Consider the following 18,176-nt stretch of genomic DNA (forward strand, 5'->3'; position numbering starts at 1 on the left):
GAAGATGCCAGCGGCCGAGCTAGGCCACTGACAAGGAAGGCTTGTCTGGTACAACTTATTTTACTGTTCACAGAGGTGGGTGAGGCTGCCTTTGTGGGAGCATGGGTAAGGGTGCAAGAAGGGAGATGGGGAGGGCGGTGACACAGGAGAGGGGCCAGAAAGTCACATCTGAAGTCCATCGCTAGGCTCTTACATCTGTATATCTAAGTTGGCAGAGGCTGAAACCTTTCCCCGGAGGCTTCCAGCCCCAAAATAAGAAAAACAGAAAGCAGGCTCTGAGTCAGTGTGGCTTCTGGCTGTTAATTCAATATACAATGCCATGTTTTCATAATAAAATTCCAGCAGATATAGCCGAAAATAAGCATATGGCTTGATCTGTGGGGATTTTTTTTTCTCCTGTGGAGATGAATAAAACATCAATTCCAGGTGTAAAGTGGTCAATTATTATGTTAGAAATCTATAGAAACTACAAAGGCTTGTGATTGGTGATGATATGGCAATAAAGTTAAGCTAAGAGAGAGGGCTGATGATTTGTTTCTGCATAGTTTCAGGCAAAGTGAATGATCTCTCTGAACCCAGTGGCCAAGTTTGTACAATGGACATACTTGTGGCTAGCATCCTTGAAAATAATATTTTTTGAATCAAATTAGACTGTGTGGGTGGAAGTAATTGCGATGCCATGAAATGTCTTTGGTACTATTGTCATTCTCCACCATTAGTGCTGATGTTGGGAACGACTGTCAGTGTAAAATTTACCACCAAGAACTGCTTCTCTGTGGCTGGAGACAGAGCCCAGCAGGTAAGAGAACCGGCTGCATAAGCATGACCTGGGTTCAGATTCTGGCACACACATAAAATGTCAGGCATGGTTGTGTATGCCTGTAACCCCAGCACTGTGGGGCACAGGTAGCACTGTGTGTTTCTGGCTGCCAAACTAGATCCAGGTCCAAATGTCAGACATGAATTCAAAGGAATAAGGTTAAGAATGTAGAGCAAGATATCTGGTGTCTTCAAGAGTACATGCACGTGCACACACATACATATGTATACACACATGCACACATGTGGGGGGACATGTGTATATGTGGAAGTATGAGTGTATGGATCCCAAGGCATCACGTGCCATGACTGTACTGGGGAGTCCCTGGACAGCTAGCTCTGCATGTCTCTTCATATGGTCCAAATGAAATGGCTGCCCTGGATTATCTCTAAAATCCCTCTCTAGCATCAGGTTTTGTATGTCTTTGATCAAAGAGACACCACAAGAAAAACTAAGTTGTTAAGGATGAAAGAACACTTTGCCATTTGAAAACAAAGAGATCACAATTCTCCTGTGACCTGATGTGAAAGGACAAGGTCATGGAGGCAATTTTGGAGCTATCTTCAGAGAGCAAGAATCCCTAAGGCAAACTTGTCTTTAACTGAAATCACAGCACTCAAGCTATATCTGAAAGCTTCCAATTTCTCCTTTTTATTTCTTTTTTGAATCGTCTATTCAATGTCAACAAAGCTTGTTAGAGGTAGTGCCGTGCTCCCTCTCCAACTACCCATGGAGAGTCTCAGGTCTTGGCAAGGAGGGGAAAACTAGTTTTCACGTGCTTGCTGCCACCCTCAAAGAGTCTGGTTATATTATCTCCCCTCTCTGCCCAAAGAGGTGCCTTGGGGAAGATTGTTTCCCGCTCCCCGCCCCCTGCCACCCGTGGACATGAAGAATAACAGCCAGAGAGGATTGTTCCAGGCCTGTTGCTTGTTGGCTAAGCTCCTCTCTCGCCTTCTAAATGTTTGTCAAGAGGCCCTGACAAGTGGTAACTCCAGGTGGTGCTCAGCACTGCATCTTATCTCTGTGTGTGCTCTTGTCAAACTGCCCCTTCTGCCCCGCAGGGTTTCTGCTGCCTCCATTAGGCAGAGCCTAGCAGATGAGCACACAGACTTGTCGCAGGTGGAACACGGAAGGGAACATTGACTTGTCGTCAGCATCCCATTAGCAAGGAGGGTAAAAAGGGTCTGTGCTGTGTTCTGTAGCTCCAATTAGCTGCCAGTTATTCTCTTAGAAAAGAAAAAACAAAAAACGTGTATCGTTAATCAGACTTCGTGAGAACTTTATCAGCGCAGTCAGTGGCATTCACCAAAATCTGGTGGTCAGTACTGAGACTTGTAACTTTGTCTGCCTTGACTCTGACACCCATGGCATCTCTAGAAGCCAGACAGTATCCTAAGTTATCAAACAGAACATATGAACGTGCTCTCTTTGTATAAAACCAAATGACACAGACCAACTAAAGCCCACTTACCACTGCTCACCGTCTCATGCCCCTCCCCCAAAGAAAATATTATCAGGAAGTTGTGTTTATAACAGTATGTTGTAGCATGATGAGTGCCAATTTGGTTGAGGAGTCCTTGGGTAACTCCCTGCCCAATGCTTCAGGACACACCCTGCTCCCAGCATCCTTTTAACTTCTTTTTCAAATGGCGTAAAGAAGGAAGCGATCTTTTCGTTTAGGGAACAAATACTGCTCTTTCTCCCTTCCTCCTTCCTAGCCATCCAGAGGTGGTGGTTCAGCTTAGCCCCAGTGTTCTGCTTTGAATGTAAAACATCCCGACAGGTTCGGGTTTCAAATGCTCCGGTGCCTAGCCTGCAGTGGTGGTTTGTGGTTTGTAGAGTCTTTAAGATGTGGGGCTGGGCTGGTGGAGGTGAGTGGCTAGCTGCCGGCCTTTAGAAGATGCACCCGGCACCGATTCTGGTCTGTTTCTTTCACTCTGTTCTCTACCATGTGATCAGCAGAATCTACATACACACTTCTTCTCCTCTGGCAGTCTGCCCTATGCTCCCCACTACTGTGGCTTGAATTTCTGAAACTGTGAGGCAAAATAGACCTTGATTTCTTTAAGTTGCTCCATCAGAAGTTTAGACATAGTGACATAAAAGTGAGTAAATGAGGGAAATTCCGATAAATCTATTGTCAGAGTGTGGGCAAAGAGGGGGAGATGGGTTTGTACTGCATACATGGCACATCTCTTAGGGCATACACTGCTTCACTCAGGGTGCATCTAGTAGAAGGAGAAATGGATATAAAAAGGTGAAAAGGAAAAAATGATGTAGGTTTGGGGAGAACAATTGAGTTTCTGGGTCTTAAGCAGACATAGAAGAAGGTAGCATTCTTGATCAATATGGCTGAACTACAAGAGAGGAGACCCTTCCCTCAAGAGAATGTGGTTTGTGGGCTGGAGAGCTGGATCAGATGGTAAGAGTATTGGCTACTCTTCCCAAGGACCTGGGTTTGGTTCTCGGTACCCATGTGGCAGCTCACAAATCTTTGTTACCCTGCACTGCATGGTACACAGATATCCATGCAGACAAAACATCCATGCACATAAAAATAAAAACTTTTCAAAATAGGGAGCATAGTTTTGATACCCTGCTGAGGTGAATCAGAAGTGGCCAAATCAGAGCCTTTCATCTAGTTGAGAAAGAACCTACCCTAAAGAAAGCTGTCTGAGGAACTCAATGGCAGCCTCCTTGACCTCCCCAACCCCCCAAGGGAGGAGCAGTCTTGCTAGGCCACAGAGGAGGACTTTGCAGCCGGTCCTGAAGATACCTGATAAAACAGGGTCAGATGGAAGGGGAGGAGGTCCTCCCCAATCCGTGCACTTGGAAAGGGGCAGAGAGGAGATGGAGGAGGGAGGATGGGATTGGGAGGGAATAAGGGAGCAGGATACAGCTGGGATACAGAGTTAATAAAATGTAACTAATAATAAAAAAAATAAAATTTAATTTAAAAAAAGAAAGCTGTCTGCTCTCTATGTGGCATCAAACACCAGATAGTGTCAGCAAGCACGCACCTCACCAGCTCCAATGGTCCAGCTCTTCCCTTATTCCAGTACAGTAGAAGCAAAAACATAAAAAGACAGAAGCAAGAATAAAAAAAGAGAGAAATAGCAGAGCCATCTTCCTCCTCACTTCAAATTCTTCCAGCTGGGGTGATGCTGAACTAGGAGAGAAGGAAGGTCAGGAGACTGCTGATCTAACCTGGGATAATTGGACAGTGACAACCTGAATGTTTAATGTGTGAGAATGTTCAGAAAGCTGCGCCTATTCCATTTCACCCATAAGGGCTTAGAAAGGGAAATAAAACCAGATAAAAGTAGTGACTGGGGAAAAAAGTCAATTGTACATTTTTGTCCCAATGAATCAAACTTTTCAATAAACCAGTTATGTAAAGAATAGTGCTGTTTTTGTTGTTAAGATTAATAATGTCATAATGTGTAAATCATACTGTAACTGTTCTCTCTCACTAATATGTCTTAGAGATGTTTATATGTCAATGCACTAGGATTTTATTCTTATTTATAACTGTTGCATAATCTTCCACAACATTGCATTTAATCTATAGTGCACTTAACCCTTTCGTGATGATGCCATTGAAGAATAGCACGACTGGAAGAAGGAATAAGGTCTAGAGTAGGGTTCAAAAGCAAGCAATGGTTTTTGAACTTACTGTGAACATTTAAGAGTTGAAATCCAGCAGGCTTGTTTGAGCTGGGCTGTAAGTATATGGAGATCAGGGAAAATGGCAAAAAAAAAAAAAAAAAAAGGTTACGACTGTCCTCTTCATCCTCCCACTTATTGCTCTCTAAAACGCTACCTCATTGAGCTGGAAAGATGGAAGGAAAGCCATAGTTTGGGATCAGTCCTCTGTTTTCAGTCTGAAAGCTGGAATCAGTTCATTTCATTTTCTAAATGTTGGTTCTATGATAGTTGAACAATAATATGAGGAAAGTATGTTGAAAATCTGAACTGGAGAAGAACTGGGAGGTTAATTAAAAGGATCCCCCGCCCTACCAGCTAGAGGTAGTATTTCATATGCATTTGTCAAGTACATATATTTTGACTTCTAATTTATGTTTTCAAAGCAATATATGCTCAGAACAGCAGGGCATTTTGCTTGTGACACTATGCCTCATTGCCAGTAATTACTGAGCAGATGTAAGGGTATCCAAACAAATGTATGCAGTATTAAGCATACAATGCGGAGCGCAGAATATATTAATGATTTCACATTCTGAGGGGCTCTCATTATCGTGGTCAAGTATCCATAGCCCATCTTGGAATTTGGTGGGCTATTTCTTCTAATGTAGAAAATACCATTTGTTTACTGTCCCTTTGTTCCCTCCCTCACACAGCCAAGAGCATTCACAACAAAGACCTCTCTCCAAAGTATTTTTTCTTCATCTTTCTCTTCAGAGTAGAAAATGTTGACACTGTCCCTTTTCTCATTATGAGTTTGGGAAGATCTCAATGGTTTTCCTGTTGCATTTTGTATTTGGTTTCACCTGTGTTCCAGACTCTTAATATTTTAAAGGCAGTTGTGTGGTCTAAGGTGGTCCCACACCCTGAATTCTCTTCCCTCAGTATTCCGCTATTGAGATTACTACTAAACTTTTAACAAGTACCTCACAGTTATCTCTGAGCATTGGCACGGGATGGCTAACAGCATCCGTGTGCATTCCTAGTCAAGGTTGGGAGAAACAGTCACTCCACACATACCTTCTTGATTTCTAATTTAGTTTCTATCAAGTGCCATGGCATAAATAGCCTAATTCCTCCTGAAACTTTAGCAGCCAGATGAACCACCTTCCAGTGATTTTTTTTTAATTCAGAAGAAAATTAATTGTAAATTGCATTACATATTTGACACATTTTTATTAGGGGTATTTCTAGAATCACAGGACTAGATACATGAGAAGCTAGGCCCACAGAGTGCAGCACTTTGCCTTTGGGTAGCTCAACAGGTGATGTTCCAAATAACAGGACTCTTTTCAGTGATAGAGAGCATATTCCTCATTCTGAGTAGCTCCAATAATCCTCATTGTCTGGTTATTTTTCTTTTAACCTCTCCACAAATTAGAGTTAGACTCTCTACATGTCCACAGTCCCTGGTCAAGCTTTCTCTTTGTTTAGGTGACATCATTTGCTACATTTGAAGATGCTATTTTGCGAGGGGTTAGGGGGAGGCAAATAAGTTTGTGTTTTTTATCATCTTGGTGGGTGTTTCTGTCAATACTTTTTATAGATGATCACAATCAGAATAAACACCCACCACTGTGGGCAGCCTGGGGTAAACGTAAAAAGAACATTCATGACTTCCTAAGAATAGATATGTACAGAAAAGGCAGATGACTTCCTGTGTAAGCTGATAGAGCCCCATTTAGTACATATTTGTGACAAGAATGGGAGGTATATACTTTGAGGCCCTATTTTTGTTCCCGGGGGATCAATGTAAGCCTGAAGACCTTCCATGGGGGTGAAGGCAGGAGTTCTGGGAATCTGCTTCCCTCTTTGGCCCTGGAGATAGTATTTCCTTCTCTGCGCCAAGGCAAGCAGAGTTTATTCTGTTATTACATCCTTTGTGATTGCATCCACTTAAAGCTCTTCAGGCCAATAACACATTCTATAGGGATAGGCTACAATTCAAGGCATGTCTTATTCCTTGACTTTGTAACACAAGTTTTCTTCAGTTCAACAGGCAAAGAAATCCTAGAATTGATATAGGATGGGAGATTAGGTGTAGAATCTGAGAGTCTGATGGACAACCAATATTCTAGCTCTTTGTTAAATGGAAAGCATGTATGACCAACATCAAAGATGCTTCTTGCCTTCAGTCAGTGTTTTAGGAAAAAATAACAATGGGAATATAACTAGGACTCTGAAGTGGCTGAAAGATCAGAATAAGGAGTTAAAGCTTTTTGTAAGAAGTGTCATATTCTGTAAGTGATCAGATTTTTAAAAGTGTTTTCCTACTGAGCTATTATTTATGTAATACTCAAGACAATCAAGTGAAGATTTACACCTACACAGTGCCCCAGAGACATATGTCTGAAGTCTTGTTCTGGAACTGGTAGCACCATTTCAGGAGTTTTTGGACCTTCAAGGTGTGTGACCTAGCTAGTAGAATTGGTAGCTCTAAGTAGGTCTGAAAGTTAACATCTGCTTCTGGTTCTAACTCTAGTTCTCTGTTTCCTGATCCATCAAGATGTGAGCAAGCTGCAGCTCAACTTCTTGCTAGAGAAGCCATGTTGCCTTAGCTGCTGTGCTTTTCCTCATCACAGTGAACTGTTCTTCTGAACTGTGAGCCAAAGTGTATCTTTTCTCCCTTCTAGTAATAGTTCTAGTGAGTATTTTATCGCAGTGGCAAGACAAGTAATTACGCAGACATATTACCTGTTTTTAAGAGTGTGGGCTTGCCAGAGAAGTCCTTTACAACTTATGATATGTGATGTTAAACAATGCTATGGGGAGATGATCCTAAACCAGGTGATAACTATGTAGATTACTGAGAGAAGAAGGGAATCCAGTTAGGGAACAGGGGGGAAGAAGGAGTTGCTCAGGGAAGATGATGAAGTAAGAGTGAATATCTCTTTTATACAGTGGAATGTGTTAATTCAAGGAGGCCCATGATAGGGTGTGAGGCTGGATGGCTATGACAAAGCCAGTTCTACTAAAAGTGAGTGTGAAACTGGAGATAATAAGAAACGACTACAGAGCAAAGACATCATTGACAGGTTATTTTTAAAGTCATCTGGGCAGCAGAAGGAGAGGTGTGAAAAAGAATGAAGATAAAGTTGGAGTCAGAGTGCTTATTTGAAGGATTATTGAAATAACTCATGAAATAGGTTGAATGGTATGAACGCAGATGGTACCGTGGGAAACAGAACGAGAGAGGGATGTGTCTGAAGCACATTATGGAGGAAGAGCCAATGCAGCCATGGTTGAGGAGGAAGGCATTCAGGAAGTCAAGTTATGGCTATTATGTGCTGTAAACTTTAGATTTATATGTAGATTATTAACTATAAGATGTCTCTATCTACAAACATGTGTGTGTATATAAAAAATGAAATTTCAGTAGAAAATATGCAGAGAAACATCAAATATGCACACATTATCCTCCTTCAGCCCTCAAGCACAGATTGTAAGGTTTCAGACCTAATGTCCAGCTTTTGTGTTGTTTTCTCTCTCCTGGACATTGGTGGATAAATATCCTGACATTGTTATTTTGCTTTCTGCCTAGCCTGAATATTATGCCATTTCTTTGTAGCTACATCATCCATTATTGTAAACTCCACAATACTTCATAATCCATTTTGTTTTCAGGAAAAAAAAATGTAGACAAATATTCTCTTTCTGGCAGTATAAATACATGTCTTAATTTAGGTTTTAGCTATATTCACACGCCAAAGTAAAATGAGGTTAAAGAAAAGTCCTTCCACTATATGTTGATGCCTCTGACGTGGCTTCACCAAGCGACAACTCCCTGTCTTATTGTCAAACGTGGAGGCGGATTATTTTGCTTTTAATTTAGTTCCTTGACTACCAGAGCTCGAGTCTGATATTGCTGTCGTCGTGTTGGTTTCCACAGAGCAGTCTGTATGTCTATTCGTGCCTGACCACTTATGAATTGTTGTGAATGTTTTTAGGATGGGTATGCAGAGGAGGAAGGGCTTTAAAAACTTGATTTTCTCAGGCCTGACAAAAAGGTAAATATTTTTAGATTTTGAAGAAACACAGTTCAGAACATCAAGTAAGTGTGTCTTAGCATTCTGAGGCATCCGGATGTTCTAAATGAGGCTGTTCTCAAGTGGCATCTGTGCCTGCATCTCCTCCGTGTCCCTGGTCCCCTTGGAGACACTGGGAAGGAAGATGATGTTGAGAACAAATTGCTTGAAAACTTCTTTCCTGAAAAAAAGATCAGTGCCAGCAGGCCTCTCAATTTGCAGATGCTGCCTAGTTGAGTAAAAGAATATTCTAAGTAGGAGTATGAGCATCCTGGGGACTGGATTTTGTATTTCTAAAATAGGACTCTATGGAAAAGCCTTCATGCTTCTAAAATCTATTCGGATGGGGAGGATGGAATTTTGTGACCATTTTAACGTTATTTTATTTGTTTCTAATTTGAGACCCTGTGGGATACAAATGCCTAGATGTGTGCTTGTGTTGTTTCCTTGCCTTCTTTCACTAGCGAAGACTGAGTATGTTTCTGGCTGCATAGGTCGGGAGAAGTTGACAAGATGGAGTTGCAAGTGTGACCTGGACTTTAGTGACCTACCTAGGACAAGTTTGTCTTCAGAGGCATATCTTTTGTACTGGTAACAAATGCTGCCAACAGAGTACCATAATGAAAAGCAGCACATTGTGTTCTGAATATTTTTTATTGAGATGGCAAAAAAAAAAAAAAATCTCGAAAAGCAAGACCTAAGCCCAACAGATTGATTAAACTCAGGAGAGATGTTGGAAGTTGGTGGTAAGAGAGGAGACAAACACAATTCTCAGTAGAAATGTGACACTCAAAATGAATTCTGGGTAAGACATGTGACCTATAAAGGAAGAACATATGAATTCATTTTGGAGTTCTGGGCAGCAGGGTATTAGAAACAGAAATCAAATAACCTGAAATTTTACTTAAAATTTATGTTAAGAATTATCTGGTTTTGTTTTGTACCCAAGCAGTCCACTGCACAATTGAGTGACATCTTGCAACCAAAGCAGAAGCTGATTAAACCAGAAACAGCAGTCTAGCATTACTGATGGCATAAGTAGAAGCGAATATGGCAGGCAGCTTTCCAGGCATTGCCATTGCCAGGGGCATTGTTGGTATGGGTCTGCATATTTCTTGTGTGTGTTTAAGTTATGGTAGCAGCAGGTAATTGGTAATCTGAAAACTAAGAGAACTTCCAATGAATCACTGTATTTTCTGTTATTTTCCCTCCACACATAGCCTGAGAATGAATATTTTATGTATTGCCATGGCCTCTCTCTCTCTCTCTCTGACACACACACACACACACACACACACACACACACACACACAAACACAAACATTCCTATACCTGAAAGTCATCTGCCTTTGTTGAAAGCTATATAACATCTCTAGGTCCAGCACTGTAGTGTATTCGCATGTCCTAGCAGATAACAGAAACAGAATGGTCCACTTTAGAAAGGATGACAAGGTAAAAAATGATAGGAGTTTAAGATGCTGCTGATCCAAAGCTGCAGGATCTCCATGGCACAGGCAATAACAGGATGACCAGGAAGAGGCCCAGTGAAGATCCAGTATTTAAGGTGTCAAAGAAACCAGAGACCTCTAACCAATGACTCATTGCAATGAACATTTACAAGTGAGGATATGTGGACAGAGGGATATACTATGGAACACACCATGACATTCTACAGCTTCCACGATGAAATGCTTTCTGTTATTTGGTTTTTGTTGTTGTTGTTGTGATGGTGGTGGTGGTTTGTGTGTGTTTATTTCTTATTTGTGAGGGGTGGGCTGCAAGGATGAAGGATGGATATGAGGGGACTGGGAGATGAGCAGGCCTGGGGTGCATGATGTGAAACTCACAAAGAATCAATAAAAAGTTTAAAGAAAGAAGAGAGGGAGGAAGGAAGAAAAGAAGGAAAAAGGAAGAAAGAGTATAGGTAGCTTAGAGGGCTGCTGGAATAAACTGATCAAAGGTCAACCAAGGCAAAAGAAAGTCAAGACATCAGTCAAGACCGTTAGGAAACAGTGCTGGAATCACATGTGGTCGGAACATTGGGACTCTTTTTTGCTCACCTGTAGCCAGCCATGTTGAATTCCAGCTCTCTGGGGACAGCTTTTACCCCTGAGTACGGTTTCCTAAAAGAAAAGCCTACATCAAGGATTTGTGTGCATGTGATTTATGGAGGAGATTTCTCCAGGTAAATGAAGGTGGTAGGACAATACAAGAGAAAGAGCTTATGAAAGTGACCTCACCTTGACCCCATGGGAGCTCTGGAACATCAGTTGTCCCAGGGTTGGGGTATTCAGCTTAGCTTCTGATTGCCTGAGGTCAACCTTTCAGATAGTAGCACTCTTCCTAGTGCAGGTACTGGGGGGTGAGACTTGAAAACAAGGAAAGAGGACCTGGCAGAGGGTTGCTGCAGACTCTCACTTTCCTCTACAGATGGGTTAATACAAGCTGGAAGGTAGGTCTTACATCAAGTAAGTGGTCAGTGTACATTTGAATGGAGGCAGAAGTTAGGACGTGGGAGCTGACTGGTATTTGCCATGCCCTACTCTCTCTATGTGTTGAGACTCTAGGTCCACAGATAGTGTTAGTTTTCAAAACTTAAATTATAACCCTGCATGTGTCCCTGCTCTGGCTCAGGCCATCATAGAAGGGAGAAAATTATTTTGCATAATTTAAACATAGTTCTCCATAGAACTTTGTCTTGTGTCTTAGGAAAAGGAGCATTTTTGATCTTCCTGGCCATCTTTTCAATGTTTTTAGACAGTATAACTTTAGTAGCTTGCTTTTCTAAAAGGGTCAGGACTACAGAGTTTGGTTTTCCTGTACTGTAGCACCACAAACTGAGGGTGTAAGTGTCACCTAGTCCTCAGACATTGCGTTTTGTGAATTAGCCTCAAAGAACCTATTTTTAAAAAGAGTTCTCTATTAAAAAAAAAAAAAACTCTAAAAAAAAAAATAAAATGCCCCTTGTTTCCTTCTCTAAAAATTTAATGTCTTTTGCCAGTATCTATAAAGTTATGGAAGGCTCATCTGTTGTTAGCATGCAAACAGGTGAAGTCTTAGACCCCTTACACATCTAGTTATAAAAAGAGATTTAACATTGTCAATGGCAATTTGAATTTCTCAGAAATCTTCAGAACATTTCTCTCAAAACTAAACATGTGTTCCTGTGTCACAAAATTGTCCAGCTGGGAGGTGCTATTAAACATTTGTTTGCTCTCACAGGGATGAAGAGCCTCTTCATTAGGTTAATCAGGTCGATTAATGCAAGTGCTAGATCTCATTAATGGTCTCAAAGCCTTACCCTTTTGGTCAATGGGACATTAAAAAAATGTGATTCCAGCAGAGCCTTGAAAATGCTTGTATGGTTGGGTTTTTACTTGTTCTCTGCTGTCACTGTTGAAAGAGCAGTCAAGTCTACCATGCTAGTTCTAGAATGAGGATGAAAACATGGAGCAGATAACCTCTACCATATTCAACTTGAGTTAGTGACAACCAGCTGGCCAGGCATGTAAGAGCACTAGGCAAAGACTAGTCAAACATTGCTGTTAAACCCAGTCTAGATCAATACAACACAACTTTATTAGCTAGATAAATTCATATTGGTATTTTAAGCTCTTAATTTTTGGTACAGTTTGCTACATAACAAATGCTAACCGTGGGCTTCCCAACTGAACAAGAAAATACTTAGTTTTAATTTTCTTTGTTAAGAAATGGAGAGAAGGGTACTTAAAGTCAGCTTCTATGGTCCCAGACTCCACTCTCTTATAGCTCTATTAATTCCAATTTTATGTAGTTAAACTAGAAGGTTGCCTCTATCCTTCTTTACCTCCCCTGTCTCTTTCTTTCTTCCATATACTGGTCAATTTAGTCAAGATTAAAATGTTCCCATTTTAGTGACCAAGTGCTAGAAATACAAAGCTTAAAAACTCATAAGGTTATACAAGCAAGAAAACACTGAGGTAGATGTAAGTGCTAGTGAATGTATATACAGACTGAGTAAAACACAAAGATTTAGACCTGCTTAGGAGGCATGGGCACAGGAGCTCACCTTCAGAGGTGGCTTCAGGAGTATTGATAGGCATTGCCATAAGTATCCCCTTGCCCTTTGGCTGGTGCATTCAACGTGGTCTTTTCTATTCAAGAAAGATATTTTTAGTATGTTCTAACCTTTGCTAGGCATGACAGGTTCTAAATACTAATTAAATTCAGTTCTTTCAAGAATTTTATACATTGATCTTAATTATAGTAGCTTGACAATTTCCTTGTTTGTAACACAGCTATTTCTGAGATGCTTTTTACTCCAACTTAAGATCAATATTGTAGTCTTATTATGATTGACTTCATCTCCTTCTCTCCCTTCCTCCATCCTGAAAGGCTAGGGTTCAACCTTCACACCACTCCTCAAGATCCATTTCTGATTCTTTGGTAAGAGGTCGTATATACCCACAAGCACCTTTGCTCACCTCCAGAGGCAGGTCCTCCTAATGGGTGATGTGTTTTCTTAAGTGATCTTCTTAGGAGGACGGGAGAGGAAATGCTCACCCTCTACCCACCCTGCCCACCCTTATCTCTTCTATTTCTATGAGAGCCTCATTGAAGAACGCATGTGAAGGGAATTCTCAGAGCGTCAGTGTGTTTGCAGGCCTGGACTCACTAGCTACCAAGTATGATGACTGACTTGGTATTGGTGTTACTACCATTCACAGGCCACTAGATATTCATTCCTTAACCCTAGTTTAAATGATTAATGTGATCCTGAAAGACATATCAGAAAAAATGGTAGAAATGGAGAGACACGGGTATAGCAACTTCAAACAAGCACCTCTGTAAAAGAATTTGATTTTCATCTGAGGGACTGGGGGACAGAAGTGACGTTGAGTAGATGACTAATCACAGAAATAACTTGAGAATCTCCCAAAAACATGCAGAAGAAATAAGGGAAAGCTGAGAGTGAGGACAGAGAATTCAGAAAACAAAGCTTTCCAGAAAATTAGAAATGCTTTTTGAAAAATATCCTCCTAAATGGTAACTAATTGGAAAATTTAAATGTTATTCAAAATATTACTTGGTTTAAGAAAAGCTCTCACATTCAGTGACTGAAATATCTTGCTTTTTTTTATACCATTTATAAAATGAAACCTTTACTTATATATAATCAGACACAACTTTTGAATTATAAAGTTTATAGAAGATCCCAGGGGCCCCTTGACAACAGGCAGAAAATTAAGAGTTTGTTTACAGAGATATTAAAGTTAGGATAGTGGCAAATTTGTTTTATTTTTTTTGAATGAGAGACACTAGAAGACAATAGAATTATATATGAATTTGCATAGCTTTAAAAGGACAAAAATTTACCTCAAATTTTATGCCCAATGTAGCAATTATTCATTCTTATATATTTTTATAAAAGGACTGGATGAGTATATACTGAAACACCAATTTTGAAAAAGTTAACTGAAGCCATTCTGCAACTAAATAAGAAATTTTTAATGCTGATATAAGGAAATCATTACTAAACACATACAAAACTCCATGCATGAGTGGATTTCCCATTTATGTTTCTGATAATTTTCAAGTGATCTAAAAACTCTTTTTTTTTCTTTTTTTAAATTTAATTTAATTTAATTTTTTTTTCAATGCAGTTTATTCAGGAACCTTGAACAATCATCTGACCCTGGGGAAAGCCAGCCCACAGCTTAAATAGCCTCTGGGTAGCCAACCCAGGCATGCCATGTGGGCAATGCAGATAGGTCCACATACATGGAAGCAAGCCATATCCTCAGCCTTAGCCAAATGTGGAATTTTTCGTGACAGAGAGCACTCACCATCGGGAAGGTGGAAGGCGGAAACCAGCTCCATCTTTAAGGCACAGCATTCCGCAGCTCTCTACAGTTCCCCCTTTTTGTTTTAGATGCATCAGGCAAGAGTAGAGGTCTGATCTCTGATATTAGAAATAAATTGGGACTTTGTACCGATGTTCATTTAGGTGTCATCCACCCAAAGAGCATCAGACCCGTCCCACAATGGAAAAAAGATAGCATCTTCAACAAATGGTGCTGGTCTAACTGGATGTCTACATGTAGAAAAATGAAAATAGATCCATACTTGTCACCCTGCACAAAGCTGAAGTCCAAGTGGATCAAAGACCTCAACATAAAACCAGACACATTAAATCGGCTTGAAAAAAAAGTGGGAAATACCCTAGAACTCATTGGTACAGGGGAAAACTTCCTGAACAGAACACCAACAGCACAGGCTCTAAGAGCAACAGTCAATAAATGGGACCTCATGAAACTGAAAAGCTTCTGTAAAGCAAAGGACACCGTCGTCAAAACAAAGCGACCACCTACAGATTGGGAAAGAATCTTCACCAACCCTTTATCTGACAGAGGACTCATATCCAGTATATATAAAGAACTAAAGAAGCTGAAAAGCAGCAAACCAAGTAATCCACTTAATTTTATTTTTAATTACACTTTATTTACTTTGTATCCTCCCTCTAGTTCCCTCCCTCCTCTCCTCCCAAACCTTCCCTTCCTCACCCTTCTCCACACACGCCCCTCCCCAAGTCCACTGGTAGGGGAGGGTTTCTTTTTCTTCCTTTTGATCCTAGTCTGTTAGGTCTCATCAAGAGTGGCTGCATTGTCTTCCTCTGTGGCCTGGTAAGCCTGCTCCCCCATCAGGGGGAGGTGATCAAAGAGCAGGCCAATCAGTTCATGTCAGAAGCAGTCCCTGTTCCCATTACTATGGAACCCACTTGGACACTGAACTGCCATGGGCTACATCTGTACAGAGGTTCTAGGTTATCTCCATGCATGGTACTTGGTTGGAGTATGAGTCTCAGGAAAGACCCCTGTGCTCAAATTTTTTGGTTCTGTTGCTTTCCTTGTGGAGTTCCTGTCCTCTCCAGATCTTACTATTATTTCCCACTTCTTTCAAAAGATTCCCTGCATTCTGCCCAAGGTTTGGCCATAAGTCTCAATATCTGCTTTGATAGTCTGCAGGGCAGAACCTTTCAGAGGCCCTCTGTGGCAGGCTCCTAACTTGTTTCCTGTTTTCTTCTTCTTCTGGTGTCCATCCTCTTTGCCTTTTGGGATGGGGATTGAGCATTTTAGCCAGAGTCCTTCCTCTTCATTAGTTTCTTTAGGTGTACAGATTTTAGTAGGTTTATCCTATATTATATGTCTATATGAGTGAGTATATACCGTGTGTGTCTTTCTGCTTCTGGGATAGCTCACTCAGGATGATCCCTTCCAGATCCCACCATTTACCTGCAAATTTCATGATTTCCTTGTTTTTCATTGCTGAGTAATATTCCATTGTGTAGATGTACCACAATTTCTGTATCCATTCTTCATTTGAGAGGCATCTGGGTTGTTTCCAGCTTCTAGCTATTACAAATAAAGCTGCTACAAACATGGTTGAGCAAATGTCCTTATTTTGTACTTGAGCCTCTTTTGGATATATGCCTAGGAGTGGTACAGCTGGATCTTGAGGAAGCGCTGTTCCTAATTGTCTGAGAAAGCACCAGATTGATTTCCAGAGTGGTTGTACAAGTTTACATTCCCACCAGCAGTGGAGGAGGGTTTCCCTTTCTCCACAACTTCTTCAGCATGTGTTGTCACCTGAGGTTTTGATCTTGGCCATTCTGATGGGTGTAAGATGAAATCTCAGGGTCATTTTGATTTGCATCTCCCTGATGGCTAATGAGGTTGAGCATTTCTTGAAGTGTTTCTCTGCATTTTGATATTCCTCTACAGAGAATTCTCTGTTTAGCTCTGTCCCCCATTTTTTAATTGGATTACTTGAGTTGTTGCTGAAAACTCTTGACGCGTAGCAGTTTTTAATTGTATTAAAGAGGGTGAAAGATAGAGCAAAGTGTTAGAGAACTAATCTCCCAGTACCCCAACTTCTACATCTTTATATATGAGGTTGTTTTTCTTCCATGTGAACACAATATGTTTTCCTAAAGTGATCAAACATGAACTTCTTCCTTAAATGTGTCCATCATGTGAAAGAAAAATATTGACCAAATTCAAAAAGGCAATAAAAGAAGGCTGGGAGGCCAGGCTCAACAAACACACTTCAGAAATGTGCATATTGTATTATTATAAAATATTTACCGAGTATTAATTGTGTACTGGCTTTGGTTTCAAACCTGATAAAATTATGACAGTGTGGGAAATAGATATGATATCTTACAGGACTCATGCAGTAATTAAATAAACAAACAAATTAAATAATTAAAGTTTGTGATGGTACTTAAAGAATGAGAAAAAAGACTTGCTTTGATAAGATAATAAAGATGTGCTCCAAAAATTATTTTTAACAGGATCTTGAAGAATATGACATCGTTATTATGACACTTGAGAGTCTTTTACACTATAAATATTTGGCATCATTTTGTTTACCTTGGGAGAATATAGCATGGGTGCAGAAGGATAGAGGAAGGAAAATCTGTGTTCCAGGTAAAGATGGAATCCATACAGCAGGCAGAATGGCATGGAAAAACTTAGCAGCAATGGAGAATGGTGTTCTAGTCATTGACATAACAAATTTGAGATGTCCGTCTGACATTCAGACAGAGATGTCCAGTAAGTAGTTCAGGGTGTAATTCTTCAGGCCAGAGAAGCCAAAGATCCAAGTCTAACTTGAGAACCAGCAGCATAGAGATGACATTTAAAACCATGAACATTGAGTGAACTCACAGGAGAGAATGTGGAGAGAGAAAACCATCAGAACTTAGTCCTGAGCACAGCGTATGGGACAAATAACAGGGACACACACACACACACACACACACACACACACACACACAGTTGTTCTAGGCTTTGGGAAAAATACATTTTAGACAATTATTTTAGCATTCATTCAAGTTCCCCATTGCTCACAGGAACAAGTATTGGATTACCACTCTGAGACAGTGAGACTTTTAAGAGTCTGACTAAGAAACCATCAACTGTTCCCTAGGAGAGGCAGTGCCTTGATTTAGTAACATCAAGGCAGGAGGACTTCGCTTCATACTTACTCTGCCAACCCCGTGTTTGTTGCTGATAAATGAAACACCAAATCCACTTGTAATGTGAACAAGGAACTGAGATCTAACACTCAAACCTGCAAATGTCTGACACAATGATTTACCAGCAAGGTGTTCTACATCAGCATTGTTGGTTAGAAAAACATCAGACCTTCTTATGCTCAATGTTCTGGTGTCCATGACTTCTGCTTGGCTGCCATTGACTGATTGCAGTCCTGAGCTATAGCTTGGTTCATGGAGCTTTCTTGCACCCTTGCAATAGTCTAAAACATGCTTGTTCTTAACTCCCAGTTGACCTTCTGAGTCCAAAAGACGATGCTTGTATACCATATGCTGCTGTCAAAAAACCTAAGTCATTTTAAGGTTTACAGCTGTGACTTTAGCCACTGCTATCAATTGGGTTACATAGTAATGTGAAGAGGGACTGCCTCTGACATAATCTGATTGGCCTGCTCTTTGATCACCTCCCTCTGGGGGGGGGGTGCAGCCTTACCAGGCCACAGTACAGGACAATACAGCCACTTTTGATGTGAACTGACAGACTAAGAACAGAAAGGAGAGGAGAACCTCCCCTATTAGTGGACTTGGG

This window comes from Meriones unguiculatus, chromosome 11 (assembly GCF_030254825.1).
Source record: "Meriones unguiculatus strain TT.TT164.6M chromosome 11, Bangor_MerUng_6.1, whole genome shotgun sequence".
Classification (NCBI taxonomy): domain Eukaryota; kingdom Metazoa; phylum Chordata; class Mammalia; order Rodentia; family Muridae; genus Meriones; species Meriones unguiculatus.